Source organism: Nesoenas mayeri (assembly GCF_963082525.1).
Source record: "Nesoenas mayeri genome assembly, chromosome: 16".
NCBI lineage: Eukaryota > Metazoa > Chordata > Aves > Columbiformes > Columbidae > Nesoenas > Nesoenas mayeri.
In genome coordinates, this window is record NC_137562.1 from 15,079,426 (window position 1) to 15,093,368 (window position 13,943).

Sequence of the window (13,943 nt, forward strand, 5' to 3'; positions counted from 1 at the left end):
CCACAGGGCTGGGGGAAGGCTGAGCAGGGGATCCATCTGCACCCTGGAGTGGATGCTCTGGGCACAAGCCCTTAGGGGGCTTGTGCAGGGGCTGCAGCAAGGGAGTGGGGGGCATCACCTCTGCTACAGACTCCCTATCCAGCCCATGGCATCTCCAAAGGAGCCCCCCAGCACGGGAGGGGACCCAGGGCCGGGAGGAGTGTCCCTCCAGGCAAGGACACCCTGAACACCACCCACTGGCCTCTGCTCACCTCTGATCCAGCCCTTTGCTCCTTTCCAAGGAGAGGTTTTAATTTACCCTCTTGGCTGGTGAAATCCTATCCCAAGCAATTCCCCTGCCATTCCTCCGCCTCACAGTAATTACCTCATTACTTTGATATTAATAGAATTCATATGGCCCGGAGAAGATAATTGAAATTAGCCCTGCACCTCTGGCGAGGGGAGCAGAGGGGGCAGTGGGGGCCAAAGTGGGGTGAGGGGTGCAGGGCTGTGCTGGGGGGTGAGCTCTGACCCCTGGCCGGATCCTGGCACCCCCTGTGCACCACCCACTGTGGGTCCTGGGGCCAGCAGCGCCCACGGGGCTGCAGCTCTGCCAGTCCCAGCCCCAGGGATGAATTATTGCCTGGACTCTGCCCAATGGTACCAGAAGTGAGCAGATGGGATGGACGCCCATCCCGGCCTCTGTCAGGCTCCTGTGATTCAGACTGGGATGCTGCTCAGCTGGACTCTGCCCCAGCTCTTGAGTCACTCACTCCCTCCTTGTCCCCTGTCTTGTCCCCTGCTCCGGGCCAGGCCATCCAGTGACCCCCATCAGCACCTCCTGCCATGGGGCTGTTCGTATTCTGTCTGGGGGAAAGAAAAAGAAAAGATTCATTATCTGGAAGAGCAACAAAGGCAGCGTGGTGCTGAATAGTTCTCGCTGGTGGTGCCATGCCCCGGCCACCAGCCGCTGCCCGGCGGGGCCGTGGTGGAGCCGTCCACAGCCCCTCTGGCCCCGGGTGTGAGCAGCTCCCGCCCCACCTGCTCCCCGTCAGATGGGAGGTGACCCCCGACAAAGGCCGGGGCCATGTCTGCCACCCTTGGGCTTTGCCCCGACACGTGTCTCCTTAACCTCTTCCTTGGGACCAGCTGCTACCAGGGGACCCTCCTTTGTGGCCCCGTGCGCGGCAGACGAGTCTCCCCATCTGGCCAGCGAGATCTCGTCTGTTGGAGACCCCCTGCCCCGGCTTATAACGGCATTAACCTTCCCTGCTGCGCCCTGCTTCGCTCCCACCCCCCGTCAACTGTCACCAAGCACCACCTGGGGACATCAGACTGGGGACAGCCCTGCACCCTGGGCTTATCGCACTGCTCACCCACCGCCCAGCACCTGGCAGGGACAGGCAGCCCTGCCTGCACCTCGAATGCTGCCTGCGGGCTGACCCATGTGAGCTGGAAATCTCCTTTCTCCCTTTCAAACGCCATGGCAGAAATATTGCATGTAAATGCTGTTTACAAACATTGCATATACATGTTGCTTGTAAATCTTGCACGTGAATGCTGCATGTAAATATTGCATGTGAATGCTGCATGTGAATGCAGGAGCCAGCCCTGGCTCCTGCAGTGCTGCGGCTCAGGACCGGGACCCCAGCATGGGTCTCCGTCCCAAACCCACTGGCACCACACTATGTGCCCTTGTTGCTCGCTGGCACTGAGCGACCTGGAGAGCTGGAGGGTGCTGGAGCACCCCAGGGTGCCCAGCAGGCAGGGGACCAGCAGAGATAGGATGCAAGGAACAGCAGTGTACAGGATCAGGCCCTGCAGCCCACTGGGGAAAGGAGCCAAGGCGGACGCCAGCATCCCCTGGTCAGTGGTGTCCCCAGGCCAGTGGCAAGAAGAGGCACGACTCCGTCACCTCCACGTACCCTGCCAGACATGCATCCATCCCCGAGGAGGCCTTATCTGCCGCTAATGCTTCACAGGAGCCTCCCCAAAGCTTACGGGCTTGGCAAGATGCTCCCAGACTGCATTTGCTCCAAATGGATTTTATCAGGGGGAGAACAAAGCACTGGAGAGTTTTCAAAGCAAAGTCGTGATCGCAGCCCGCAGGACAGGCAGACGGTCCCTTCCAGCAGCACCTCGCTGGGGACCCGACCCCCAAACCCACCGGGCAGCAGGCTGGTGTCCCTCGGCTGTCCCCTCTCGGCCCCCACTCTACTGTCCCACGGTGGTGGCCGGGCAGGAGCCATTCAGTGGGTGCTGGCCAAAAGGCAACAGCTCCATTTTCACCAAAAAATGTCCTGCTGCAAAGTCTGTCCTCACTCCAGCTGCAAATGAAACAATAAGGTTAGTGGGTTTCTTTTCTTCCTACAAAGTTTCTTAGAAAGCTGGTACAGGCCAGCTGGAGCAAATGCTGACCTGGGCATCGCGCCATGGGGCTGGGGGTGCTGCACGGGGGCCTGTCTGCCTTGCTGCCCATCCCCGGGGCAGGCAGCTCCAGAGGCAGAGCAGCTGGCAGGGTGGACCTTTTTGCTCCAACATCCTCAAGGATCTGGGGAAAAAAAGGGAAATATGGTCTCCTCTGTTGACCGTAGCACAAATTGCAATTGCAATGTCAGGAGAGATGCTAACGCGGAGGCTTCCCCGTTCAACCTGTGATCTGAGCCCTGGGAACGTCAGCGATGCCACGACTCACCCTGAGCATGACGGGCACCTGTTGCATGAAGCAAAGTGTGCACTGAGCCCCTGGCGAGGTGTCCCCAGGGAAGAGATGGCACCTGGAGAGCCGTGCTTGTCAGGAAGGGCTGGAGGGGAAGCAGGAACCGTGTAGGCAGAGGAAGGAATAAGACCAGAAAGTCATGTTGGCTTGGCTTCCCCCCGATAGGCAGAGAAGATGGTGTCAGCAGTGAGTCAGCTCCGGGAGGTATGTGAAACCATAACTGAAGAATGCTGAGAAAACAGCAAAATCCCACCACAAAAATAAATTGGGGAAAAAAGCCACAACCCTCAAGCAAAACCAGCAGCGACGGTGACAATCCCGGAGCCTCGGTGCTGGGCAGACACATGAAAGAGGACAGATTTAGCAACTGGATGCTCTTCAGGGCACAATGGGGTAACTGCAAAATTGCATCAGGGCCAGGGAAAAACAAAGCCAAGAGCTGTGGCTTTCTGCTGTGGGACAGGCAAAAGGCTCCACATGGCCCCGCAGCATCGGGCCCTGCACTGGGCTCAAGGACCCACGTGAGATCCCAGAGCCTCTCCCAGCCCATTCCCAACCCACCAGAAATGTTGTGGCCACGAGGGCTCCTTTCAACAAGTGTCAGCGAGAAGCTGGGGAAACAATAGAGCTGCACAACGCCAGGCTCTGCAAAACGCCTGACTCATGGCACTATCGCATCCTGAATGACAAACTCGTTTGTGCCAGATTAGCAAGAGGGAGCGGGGCAGGGGCAGGATGAGAGGAAACGGCCTCAAGTTGCACCAGGGAAGGTTCAGATTGGATATTAGGAACAGTTTCTTCCTGGAAAGGGCTGTGGGGCATTGGAACAGGCTGCCCAGGGTAATGCTGGAGTCACCAGCCCTGGAGGGGTTGAACAGACGCAAAGCTGAGGTTCATAGGAACATGGTTTATTGCCAGTGTTGGGTTAATGGTTGAACTTGATGATCTTGATGGTCTTTTCCAACCAAAATGATTCTATGATTTTAAATTCACAATCTCAAAGAAAAAGGTGTAACCCTTGGGCAAAGGGAGGGGTAGGGAACACCAGGTGAAGCTTTGGCAGTGACAGAAGCCCAGCCCATGTGGCTCACAGGTACCGGGGAGAGCTTCAAGCTGCTGCCCCGACATTGCAGCACCACCATGATGAGCTAAACCAGGTGAGATCAGGTCACACACACACTCAGCCCAGGACAGGAACTCATCTGTGGGGACACAAGCCACTCATGCCCACCCAGAGAGCACCCATGCCCTGAGCATCCCATGGGCGAGTGAGCTGGGCACCCAACCATGGCTGCACAGCCCCGGTGCTGGGAGCCAGCCGAGCGTGAAACAGCAACACAAAATGGTCTTACATTCTCGTAATTAAATCAAACAACACACCCGGTTCAATGTACCCTCCAAAACGTGTCCACTGCATAAGATAAAAACAATGGCAGTAAGGAATAACTGTGCAAAAGGGGCTCCCAGCCCATGCTGAGGAGCAATTGCAGGTAGGAGCACCACAAACAGCACTTTTTGGGGGTGTAGGCATCTCCAGCTGTGAATACTACACCCGAGCACACAGCCGTGGTTGAGGAGATGCTCCTCAAGCTGGCTGACACGTTCCCAGCACCGTCCCAGCCCCACGGAGCTCTTTCCCCTCGACGGGGAAGATGAACAAAGAGGTTTTACATCATCCCGTGCTATCTGCCTAACACATGACCCCCAAACATGCTGCTCTCACCCGCACAGAGCTCCTGGATGGTCCTCTTTCTTCTCAATCTGATTCCTATGTCCCCAGCCATGTATTGCAGCCGGGAGTGAAACCAGTGAAACCCCCAGGCACAGGACACAGCACTTTTGGGGTGCTGCCGGGGGCACCCATAGCTTGACAGGCAGCATTTCCTCTGGGATGGAAACGCCACATGGACTGCTGGGGAGGGATCAAACGTGAAAGTGCGTTGAGAGTTTGTGGGGACACTGTGAGGGTGCCACGCAGCTGGTGGCTCATCTCAAACGGTCCCTTTCTCCAATCCCCCCATCACACCCAGGGAAGGAAACACCTTCTGCAGCTCGGGTGCTGAGCTTTAGCTGGGACCAAGAGTTTCAGAACCACATAATCCAGCCTCCTCGAGCTGAGAAAATAAACCATCCCTTGGTGATTGCTGGTTTAGCTTTAAAACAGAAAAGCAAAGCAAAAAATAAATCCCTCTGGTCACTGCAGCCAGATGCTGTGAATGCAGAAGCAGCAATGCCTGGTCACTACAACCTGATGTGTTTCCCTCACTGTTGCTGCGATGAGATACCCAACAGAGCCGGCTGTGACAGTGCCACGTAAAACCAGCCTGGCACCAGAGTGCCTCTTTCCCCATAAATCACCCCAAAGGGAGGGTCCGTGTGATGGCAGCAGCGCTGACCCGGTTGGGCAGCACCCGGGGACGTGCCCGGGCAGAGCCGGCAGCATCTCAGCATCTGCAACTGTCTCCAATAATACCACCCAGAGGCTCCAAAATGTTGAGGAAAAAATAAATATAGCTCAAAGGAGACTCAGAGATCGAAGGGAAATGGCCATTAGCAACCCTCCATCTGCAGTAAAAGAGCCAGCCGCGTCCGGCACTCCGGATCTAATGAGTTTTTAATATTCTCGTGGCACGCACTGTGGTATATATATGGTAAGAGACACTCGGAGGTCTTGCATGAGCACCATTACTCGGGGGGCTGCTCGTGGAGTTCAGGCTCTTCCTTTCCCTGCCAGCTGCCTTGGAGATGTAGATGTTTCAATTATTCTGTCAAGCTGCATATTCCAAATTAAGGCCAGAGAAGTGTCTCTGTCTTATGTAGAAAGAAAAAAAAAATATATCCCTAAAAGGAAAAGAAATGAACTCAGAAATTAATAAGGCTGATTGACAATGCTGCTTTGGAAACTCTGGTACCATATGGCATCCTTGAATGGCTGCAGTGCTGTTAGGATGGAGCTGACCAGCTGGAGAGTTACTGTGGGTTGTTTGTAATTGTAATAATGGATATCAGATGGCTGGTGTGGAGCAGTTTATAAATGAGAACAGACAATGAGCCGCACTGTTTGTCAGGAAATCATTGCTGATACGGGCTTTGCGCTGCCCACCACTCCCCGGCTTGAGCTGGCTGCTCCCAGGGCACCCCGTGCTGCTGGTGGGCAACACGGGCGAGCAGGATGGGGGGGTCCGGCCACCAGCAAAACTGCCCAAAAAAACCCCTCACCTTACTAGTACTTCGGGCAGAGCCCCAGATGCCACTCAGAGATGGCGGCAGGGCTGATGTCCCCATGTGTGGCTGGGCTCTGAGGAAGCTAAAGCCAACAGGGACCCAGCCAGGGATCCAGCAGAGCCTCAGGGGCCTCCCAGGCTCGCAGGGCTGATGGGGGCTCAGATACTGACACTTCCAGATTGTTTTTTGCGCTGAACAGCCGGAAAAATCATGACATTTCAGAATTTGCCATTTAATGGATTTTTCTTTTTCTTTTTTTTTTTTTAAAGTCAGTAACAGCGAAATTCATTATTTCAATTTCTGCTGATCTCCAGCTCTATGGCTTCTCATATAAAACGAAGCTTGAGTTTGGAATGAAAATGTCACACAGTTGTTCTCTCGCCTTTTCCAAAACAAAATTCCATCCAAATTAACACAGGGCATTTGCCCAGCTGAAATGTCCCCTGTGCTCCAGCTGAAGCCACCCTGTGCCACATCACAGCCCAGGACAGCGAGCCCCAGCCTGGGGACCTGAGTCAGGGGCGGCTCGGAGATAACGCTGCATTCAAGCCTTGGATGTTATATCTATTTTTAATTCCCTAGCAATCTTGGATTATTTTTTTTTTTTCAAAAAAAAAAAAAAACAAACATCCTAAACTTATTTAAAGAAAAAGAAATGGATTATGCAATTCAGGCCAATGGCATCTTTGGTGTTGGGACCAGGGAGCGGCAGATGCTCCAGGACCAGCCGGAGCGGTTTCTAGAAGAGCCGTCCCCGTGGGGAGGCGGTCAGGATGGGACCGAGGGGCACAGTGGTCACCGAGCACAGTGCAGAGCATCCACGAGCTGAAATGCCCCTCGTCAGGGCATCTGATAGAATCATGGAATCCTTTTGGTTCTCTAAACCATCACCCGTAACTGAGCTCTGTGGTTATTTCCCTGAAGAAAGACCGACTCCTGCTCCCAGCTCTGAAAATGCGCCTTTCTACACCAGGGCATGGCTCCTCCTGAAAACTTCTCTATTTCTTTGGTTTTTTCCAGTTCGGAGAGGATTATTTGAGTCTGTTTATTTGGACCCTCAGTTTCTAGGCTTTCATATAAAATACAAGTAACCCATTCATTTTCATAGGTTTTTTCTTATTTATATCAACCACTGGTTAGGGAAAATTGTCAGTTGATTCCCATGCACTAAACATCATCAACAGTCGATTTTAATCAATAAGGGGACACTAAGATGTGATGCAGACACAAGACACGAGTGCGTTTTGGACACCCCCTCCGGAGCTGGACCCAGCCCAGAAGCAGGAGGGCTGACAGCATCCGCGTTCCCGTCCCCGTGTCCCCGCAGGCCTCCCAGTGACCGATCGCATCCCCCCAGCTTTAGCCTGAAGTTGTCACTCGATAGGAAAACTCCCCCGCTTTCTCCAGCTCAACTTTGGCTGAACTCGCCAGCAAACTGAACTAATTGAAGGAAGCGAAGTCAGAAAACAGCCCAACGGCCCTTCCTGACGAGGCGATCGCTGTCACAGCTTGTTCGCCCCGGTTCCTTGCAATGAGCTGCGGGTTCCCTGTTTGACTTTGGCATTGCAGATGCATTGCTTACCGCTCGCTATCACGTTTTAAATCACCCTAACTGGAAGCCCCAACATAGGCTGTCAGCGGTTTAAATGCAGAGAGGTTTAGATTTCAAAAGAAAGAGATATTCAACTTGAATCTTTACTCAAATGCTCCGTTTTTTCCAGCACAGGCACTCTGGAAATGCTGAGCAGCCCAAGCTGGCTGCAGCAGTTTACTGGTACCCAGGTGTCCTATAGCTGATGCAGCTTAGTGTGCTCAGCTTGGCTCTCCAGGCACCATTTTTGGGGTGTCATCTATTTAATCAGCGCCCATCACCCCCCCATTGCCCGCAGAGGGGCCCCACTCACAGCCGTGCTGGTGTCGTTGTTGGTTTTTTATTTTACAGGGGTAATAGATCCTACCCACATCCTCCCATCCCGGCTCCCACCCACACATCGCCAGCGTTAATGGTTTGCTTTGCCGTGCCTGGCAGGTAACAGCCCTGAAAGCGGGTGTCACTTTGTCATCCCAAGCCGGCAGCTGCGTGGCGGGTGAGGAACAGGTGGCAGCCCCATGTCCCCTCACGTGGGGTCAATGCTCACGGGGTCAGTGTGTCCTGGAGGGATGGACTGGGGATCCCCAGCTCCGCTTTGAGCCATGACGCATCCCCAGCCCCACCATCTCCCTGTGCCCCTTCTCTCCCCTTCCAAGGCAGGTTGAAAAACCACAAGGAATCTGCTGGGGCAAGTTGAAAATCCGAGGTAGGAGCCAAATGAGTACCGGGATGGGCACATGGTGGCCATGAGTGTGACCCTGGTACAGACACACCAGCCCCAAACCCTCGGTGAGCTGCAAGGGCACCCACAGCCAGACAGAGCATGTGAGAGAGAACAAGCACCGGGGCTGACCAGGAACAACCATCATCATCTACAAGTCTTTTCAACCCCTCCAGGGCTGGTGACTCCAGCACTGCCCTGGGCAGCCTGTTCCAATGCCCCACAGCACTTTAGGGAAGAAATTGTTCCCCAGATCCAACATCAACCTCCCCTGGCAAAACTTGAGGCTGTTTCCTCTCATCCTGTCGCTTTTTCCTTGGGAGGATGAGGTGGAAAGCACAGTGCCAAGGATGAAACCCAGGAGGTGTGTCAGGAGCAGAGGGACAAGCTGCAAGAAGCACCTAAAGCTCTTTCTGCTTCAGACATCTGCAAAATATATCCCCTTAAAACTGAAATCAGGCTCCTCTCCATGCCTTCACTCCTGTTTACTGAGATCCCCAACACCTCCAGGGTGGCAGCTGACTTTTGCTTTGCACCTGTGTCACGAACACATCCCATTGCTGGGAAATGATAAAAAATGATAAAAACACTGTAGAAAACCCCAGAAAAGGGCTGAGTGCACACATGAGGATGGGGATGGTCATGAGAGCTCTTCATGGAGGAACAGCAGAAACCGGGGGCGCTCCGAGGGTGTGCTCTGATGGGGGCTTTGGCTGCAATGTGCAAAACGATCTCTCCTTAGAGAAAGAGAAATGATGGGATTCGCCCCACGGGTGCGAGTCTGGCTGGAAATAGAGCCCAGCGGCCAGGCTGGAGGCGATGCTGCTGCCCAGGCGGTGTTGCCCACCATGGGATGACCCTTCTGCCTCTGCAGGGTCCCTCTGGACCAGAGGCTGCTCCGAGCATCCCCAAACCCCTCATCCTCCTCCATCCTCCAGCCCATCTGCCGCTCGAATCCCCGCTCCCCGGCTGCGATGTCAGGGCAGCTCCTGCTCCTCATTAGAGGTCGCAGCCCCTGAGCAAAGATTAATCTGGTGCTTGTGTGAATTTATCTGCATGAAAAGAGAGGGACCGGCTCTGACCTAGCAGTCTGGAGACTGGTGGGGAGTTTACTGTCCCCTGAGCCATCAAGCCAATTCCCTGCAGTAACAAGCTGTTGTTCTTGGCATCTGCTAGGCAGAAAGACTACGAAACTCCCCAAATATCTGTTTGTTTTAAAAGGTAAATATTAATTTCAGGATGCTGTTTACACAACCAGACTCTTCAAGCTTGAAGTCATTGCCTTTTGCTAGTTGACACATGATATTCGTGTGTATTTAACGTTTATTTAACTCTACTTGGCCCTGCTGGTGCCAGATGGCAGGCAGCCTGCGTGGCTAGGCACGGGCTCAGCCCAGTGCTGCTCTGAAGTGAGAAAAGGGGGTGGCTTTAGGCTTGGGTAGGAAACCTAGAGCTGAAACCCCAACCTGCAGAAGAGCATGAGTGCCTGGCTGGTCAGAGACTCGGAGGAGCAGAAGACATGGGAGAGGATCTGCTCGCTGTCTCCTGAACAGGGAGTTTCATCACCTCAGTAAAGAGCTGAGAGATCACAGAATCATAGAACCATTTTGGTTGGAAAAGACCATCAAGATCATTAACCCAACACTGGCAATAAACCATGTTCCTATGAACCTCAGCTTTGCGTCTGTCCAACCCTCCAGGGCTGGTGACTCCAGCACTGCCCTGGGCAGCCTGTTCCAATGCCCCACAGCCCTTTGGGGAAGAAATTGTTCCCCAGATCCAACCTCAACCTCCCCTGGGCAACTTGAGGCCGTTTCCTCTGCTCCTGGCACTTGTTCCTGGGGAGCAGAGCCCGACTCCCCCTGGCTCCAAGCTCCTTTCAGGCAGTTCAGAGATCAGAAGGTCTCCCCTCAGCTCCTGTTCTCCAGCTGAATCCCCCAGGTCCCTCAGCCGCTCCCATCACACTTGTGCTCCAGCTCCTCACCAGCTCCGTTCCTGTCTCCGCACTCTCTCTAGTATTTCAATGTCCTTCTTATGACGTGGTGCAGCCTCAGCAGTGACCAGCACAGATCTCACAACGTGTTGCACATCCCTGATACACAGCCCCGACTAAATGCTCACACATCTCTTTTCCACCCCTCCAGTCATTGACTCTGCCAGCACAAGGCACTTTTGGGGTAATGCAGCACTGCTGGTGTCACTGCTTTCTCACACAATAAAAAATTGCAGCCAGATGGAAAACAATATGATGTTCAAGACAGTATCATTTTCTTTATGGTTGCAGCAGGCTCCCATCAGCTTGAATACACAAACAAGTAAGATCTGAGATGGTTTCAGAGATAGGATTATGGTTTCTAAGCTGGGCTGGACACTCTCAGGTTCAAACATTAATGTTTGAACAAACGGACCTGCCTGATAAATAATGTCCCCAGATTTTATCACAGAATTATTGCCTGTTTGGGCTCAATAGCTGCTGTGCGCTCTGCCTCCCACCTGGTGAGCAGGTCTCATCCCACCACTTCTCTCCTCCAGCATTTTTTTGCTGGATGAGATCCCCTCCTCCCCCAGGCAATGCTGACCTGCCTTTGTGCCAGGAGGAACACTGATCGGACACCAGGACTGACCTCGGGAAACTCCACCAAGCTCCAGACCTCCCATTCTGGCACCATCTGCCCTGCGCCCCTTTCACTCAGTTCTCGCCTGTGTTAGTGATGCTTGTACTAAACTTTCCATTTTATCTTGTTTTGAAAACCAGTTCCCAGCAAAGGAAGCAGGCAGGTTACTCTGCCACGACCCGCCCCATGAGATAAACCCTTTATCACACGAGCTGTGGGGTGGGATGCCAGCAAAGAGCAAACGTGAAGTACTTGCACTGCTCCCCTTGCACTGAACAGAGAAGCACACCATGGAAAAACACAGTCCATGACATGACTATTTGTCTGATACGCAGTGAAATGTCATCACAGGGGCATTTCCTGAGCTGTGGAGTGCATGTGTGAATATTTTAAGAGGTTTTGTTCTATCAGCCATCGATATATAACATGTATAGTGGTTGTGTATTTATAGTCCTAAAAATGCTGTTTGCAAAACTGTGGATGCTCAGTCGAGTGCGACATATGTATATATATTTAGACATACATATCTGCCTCTCTAGGATACATGTGCCCATATACTGCACTGGGCTGAGAAGTCTTGTGTCTCTTGTCCTGGATACATCACGTTTAAATGACTTAAAAAAAAAGGGTTCCAAACAAAGTCCATGTGCCTGTAGAGCTTCTTCTCTAATACACAAGCCTATTTCAAGGACACGCAGAAACATCAGCGAAGTGAACAGGTGTTGCTCTGTTGGACACAGAACACAAACCCATACTTAGAAAGGCTGGGTGGGATTTTTTTCTCTGAGAGCCAATAGACCTTGCTCTGTGTACCAATGCACCAGCAGAGCAAAGATTGCAACTGTTCCCTTCCTTTGACAGCTGTTGACGTTTCCCAACCCGCTCCCCAGCTCCTGAGAGCATAAGACAAGCTCAGCTCTCTGTATGGATTAAAATCTGGGGGGCTGGAGGCGAGGAAGGGGTGCTCCCTGCAGGAACGGCTACACCAGCATATCCCAGGGTGACACGGTTCCCCTGCTCGCAGGACATCAAGATGTGGAGCTCATCCTCCCTACACGACCATGCCCCAGGTCTCGCCCACAGCCCTGGCACCATTTAGATCTCCTGAGAAAGAGCATGGTGAGCCCGTTCCCTGCTCCCACCTCTGCAGAAGACATGTTTTAAATGTTTTAAATTATAACATGCGCTTGTTTCTGTGGGGAAGTCACATGTAACTGTGGGCATGTCCCCAGAGCTGCTATTCTGACCTTCTACGTCTTTCACCTGCATTGAGATCTGGAAGACCAAGCCTTGTATGTACCCTGTCCTGGTACTCTGCAGGTATTATCCGTGTTATTTAGAACAAGCCTCTCCTCTTTGGCATTTCCCTCTGCAGCTCTTCCATCTTCAGAAACAAAGCAGCAACGCAGACCCTGCAATGGAGCTGCTCTGTGCCCACCATGGCTTCACCTTGGGCAACACCAAAGCTGTTGAACAGAAAGGAAGATAAACATGCATTAGCTCCTCCTTCTATGCTTTCCCCAGCACATCTCAGCCCTTTGCTTTGCTGTCCCAGCCCTTCTCACCTTCTCCTCCACCCCAAGCAGTGCAGGACATGTCCCTGCAAGGTAACAGTGCCCAGGAGGGACAGGACATGGAGCAGGGCAGCAACAGCCCTGTGTCAGCACAGCTCTTCCCACCTCCTCCTCCACACTCAGGCACACAGAGGGCTCCAACATGGGCAAACCTCAGGGAGATGCCAGGCTGCGGCTGGGGACACAGCCAGGTGGCTTGGGGAGCTGCTCCCATCATGTTGGTGAAGCATTTGATGGAACCCAGGCTGCTGTTCTCCTAGGAGCTTCACTTTGGAGACAAGCTAAATTAAAACAAAGCCCTTATCAGCACCCCATACAACAGCGCTTTCTGCTTCACCAGCGTAAATTTGGCCACAGTGAGGACGTAGATGACACTGAAATGAAGTGGTGGTAAACACAGGCTGGAGCCAAGCTGCAGACCAGCACAGCAGGAGATAAGAGCCGTGCGGGGGATGCAGGCTCTGGCCGACCAGCCGGTCCAGGGAAGCGCTGGTGCCTCGCAAGGGGAGGAGGCAAAGCCACGAAGTTAAAATGAGGGTGATGGGACTGGATGGATGCTCCTGTCATCTTAGCACAAATTTGGATCTGCTCCTTACGGGACATCTGGGCCCAAGAGATGTCTGTTGCTGCCCAGTAAGCTTGAAACAAGCCTGTAGCTCCCTGAGCACCTAGAGCTGACCATGGCCAAGCTGCGGGGACTGCAGCTCACCTGTGGCTGGGCTTTCAATGGGCTGCTGGCCAGAAACTACCAGCCCAGAACCAGGGCAGTTCAAACTCAGCTTGTTGGGAGCGTGGCCCTGCTGGGACACAGCAGCTCCGACCTGTGTGCCCTTTTTTTTTCCCAGAGCCAAGTAGCACTCCCAGCTGTCACTGCCTTGATTAGATGGGCAGAGGGGATGGACAGTGCCCCAGGGCTGCCAGTCTGGATCCTGTTCCTTCCCAGGAGCTCTTCTTCACTGGCGATGAGCTCTGCCAAGGCCAAGCCAAGAGGTGGCGGGACAGCAGGAGCCACATTGGCACCAGCAGGAGTTGCTGACTGGTGGTGAGGACACCCACCTAGGACAGGAGACTGAGTCCTGGCCTTGCTTCTAAGACTACATACATATTATATTGCTGGGAGCAAAACCCCAGCTATAACACAATTTGCAGACACATGGCAACTACTTTCAAGTCTTTCGGGAAGTGCCTGACCCAGCGGGCCTGCTTGCAGTTTCCCTAGAGAACACGTCTCACGGCAAATCCCTCCAGGACGGCAGCAAGATTGTGCTCAGTTTTCAGATGCCGACTAGATATCAGCACAGGGCTGCAGCCTCGACAAACTCTGAGCAGGACTCGCAGGCTCTCGGCGTTGCTCTCATGATCATGAACTCCGTAATTTCTGAGCTTTGAGGTACCTACCAGAGGTAATTGACACTCAAGCTTTGGACTTTGCCAGAGTCTAAACTCACGTCTCAGCTCTGACACGGATAATTGACTTAACTTCTGGGTGTTTTTTCATGTAAATCTAAATGTGTTTTTC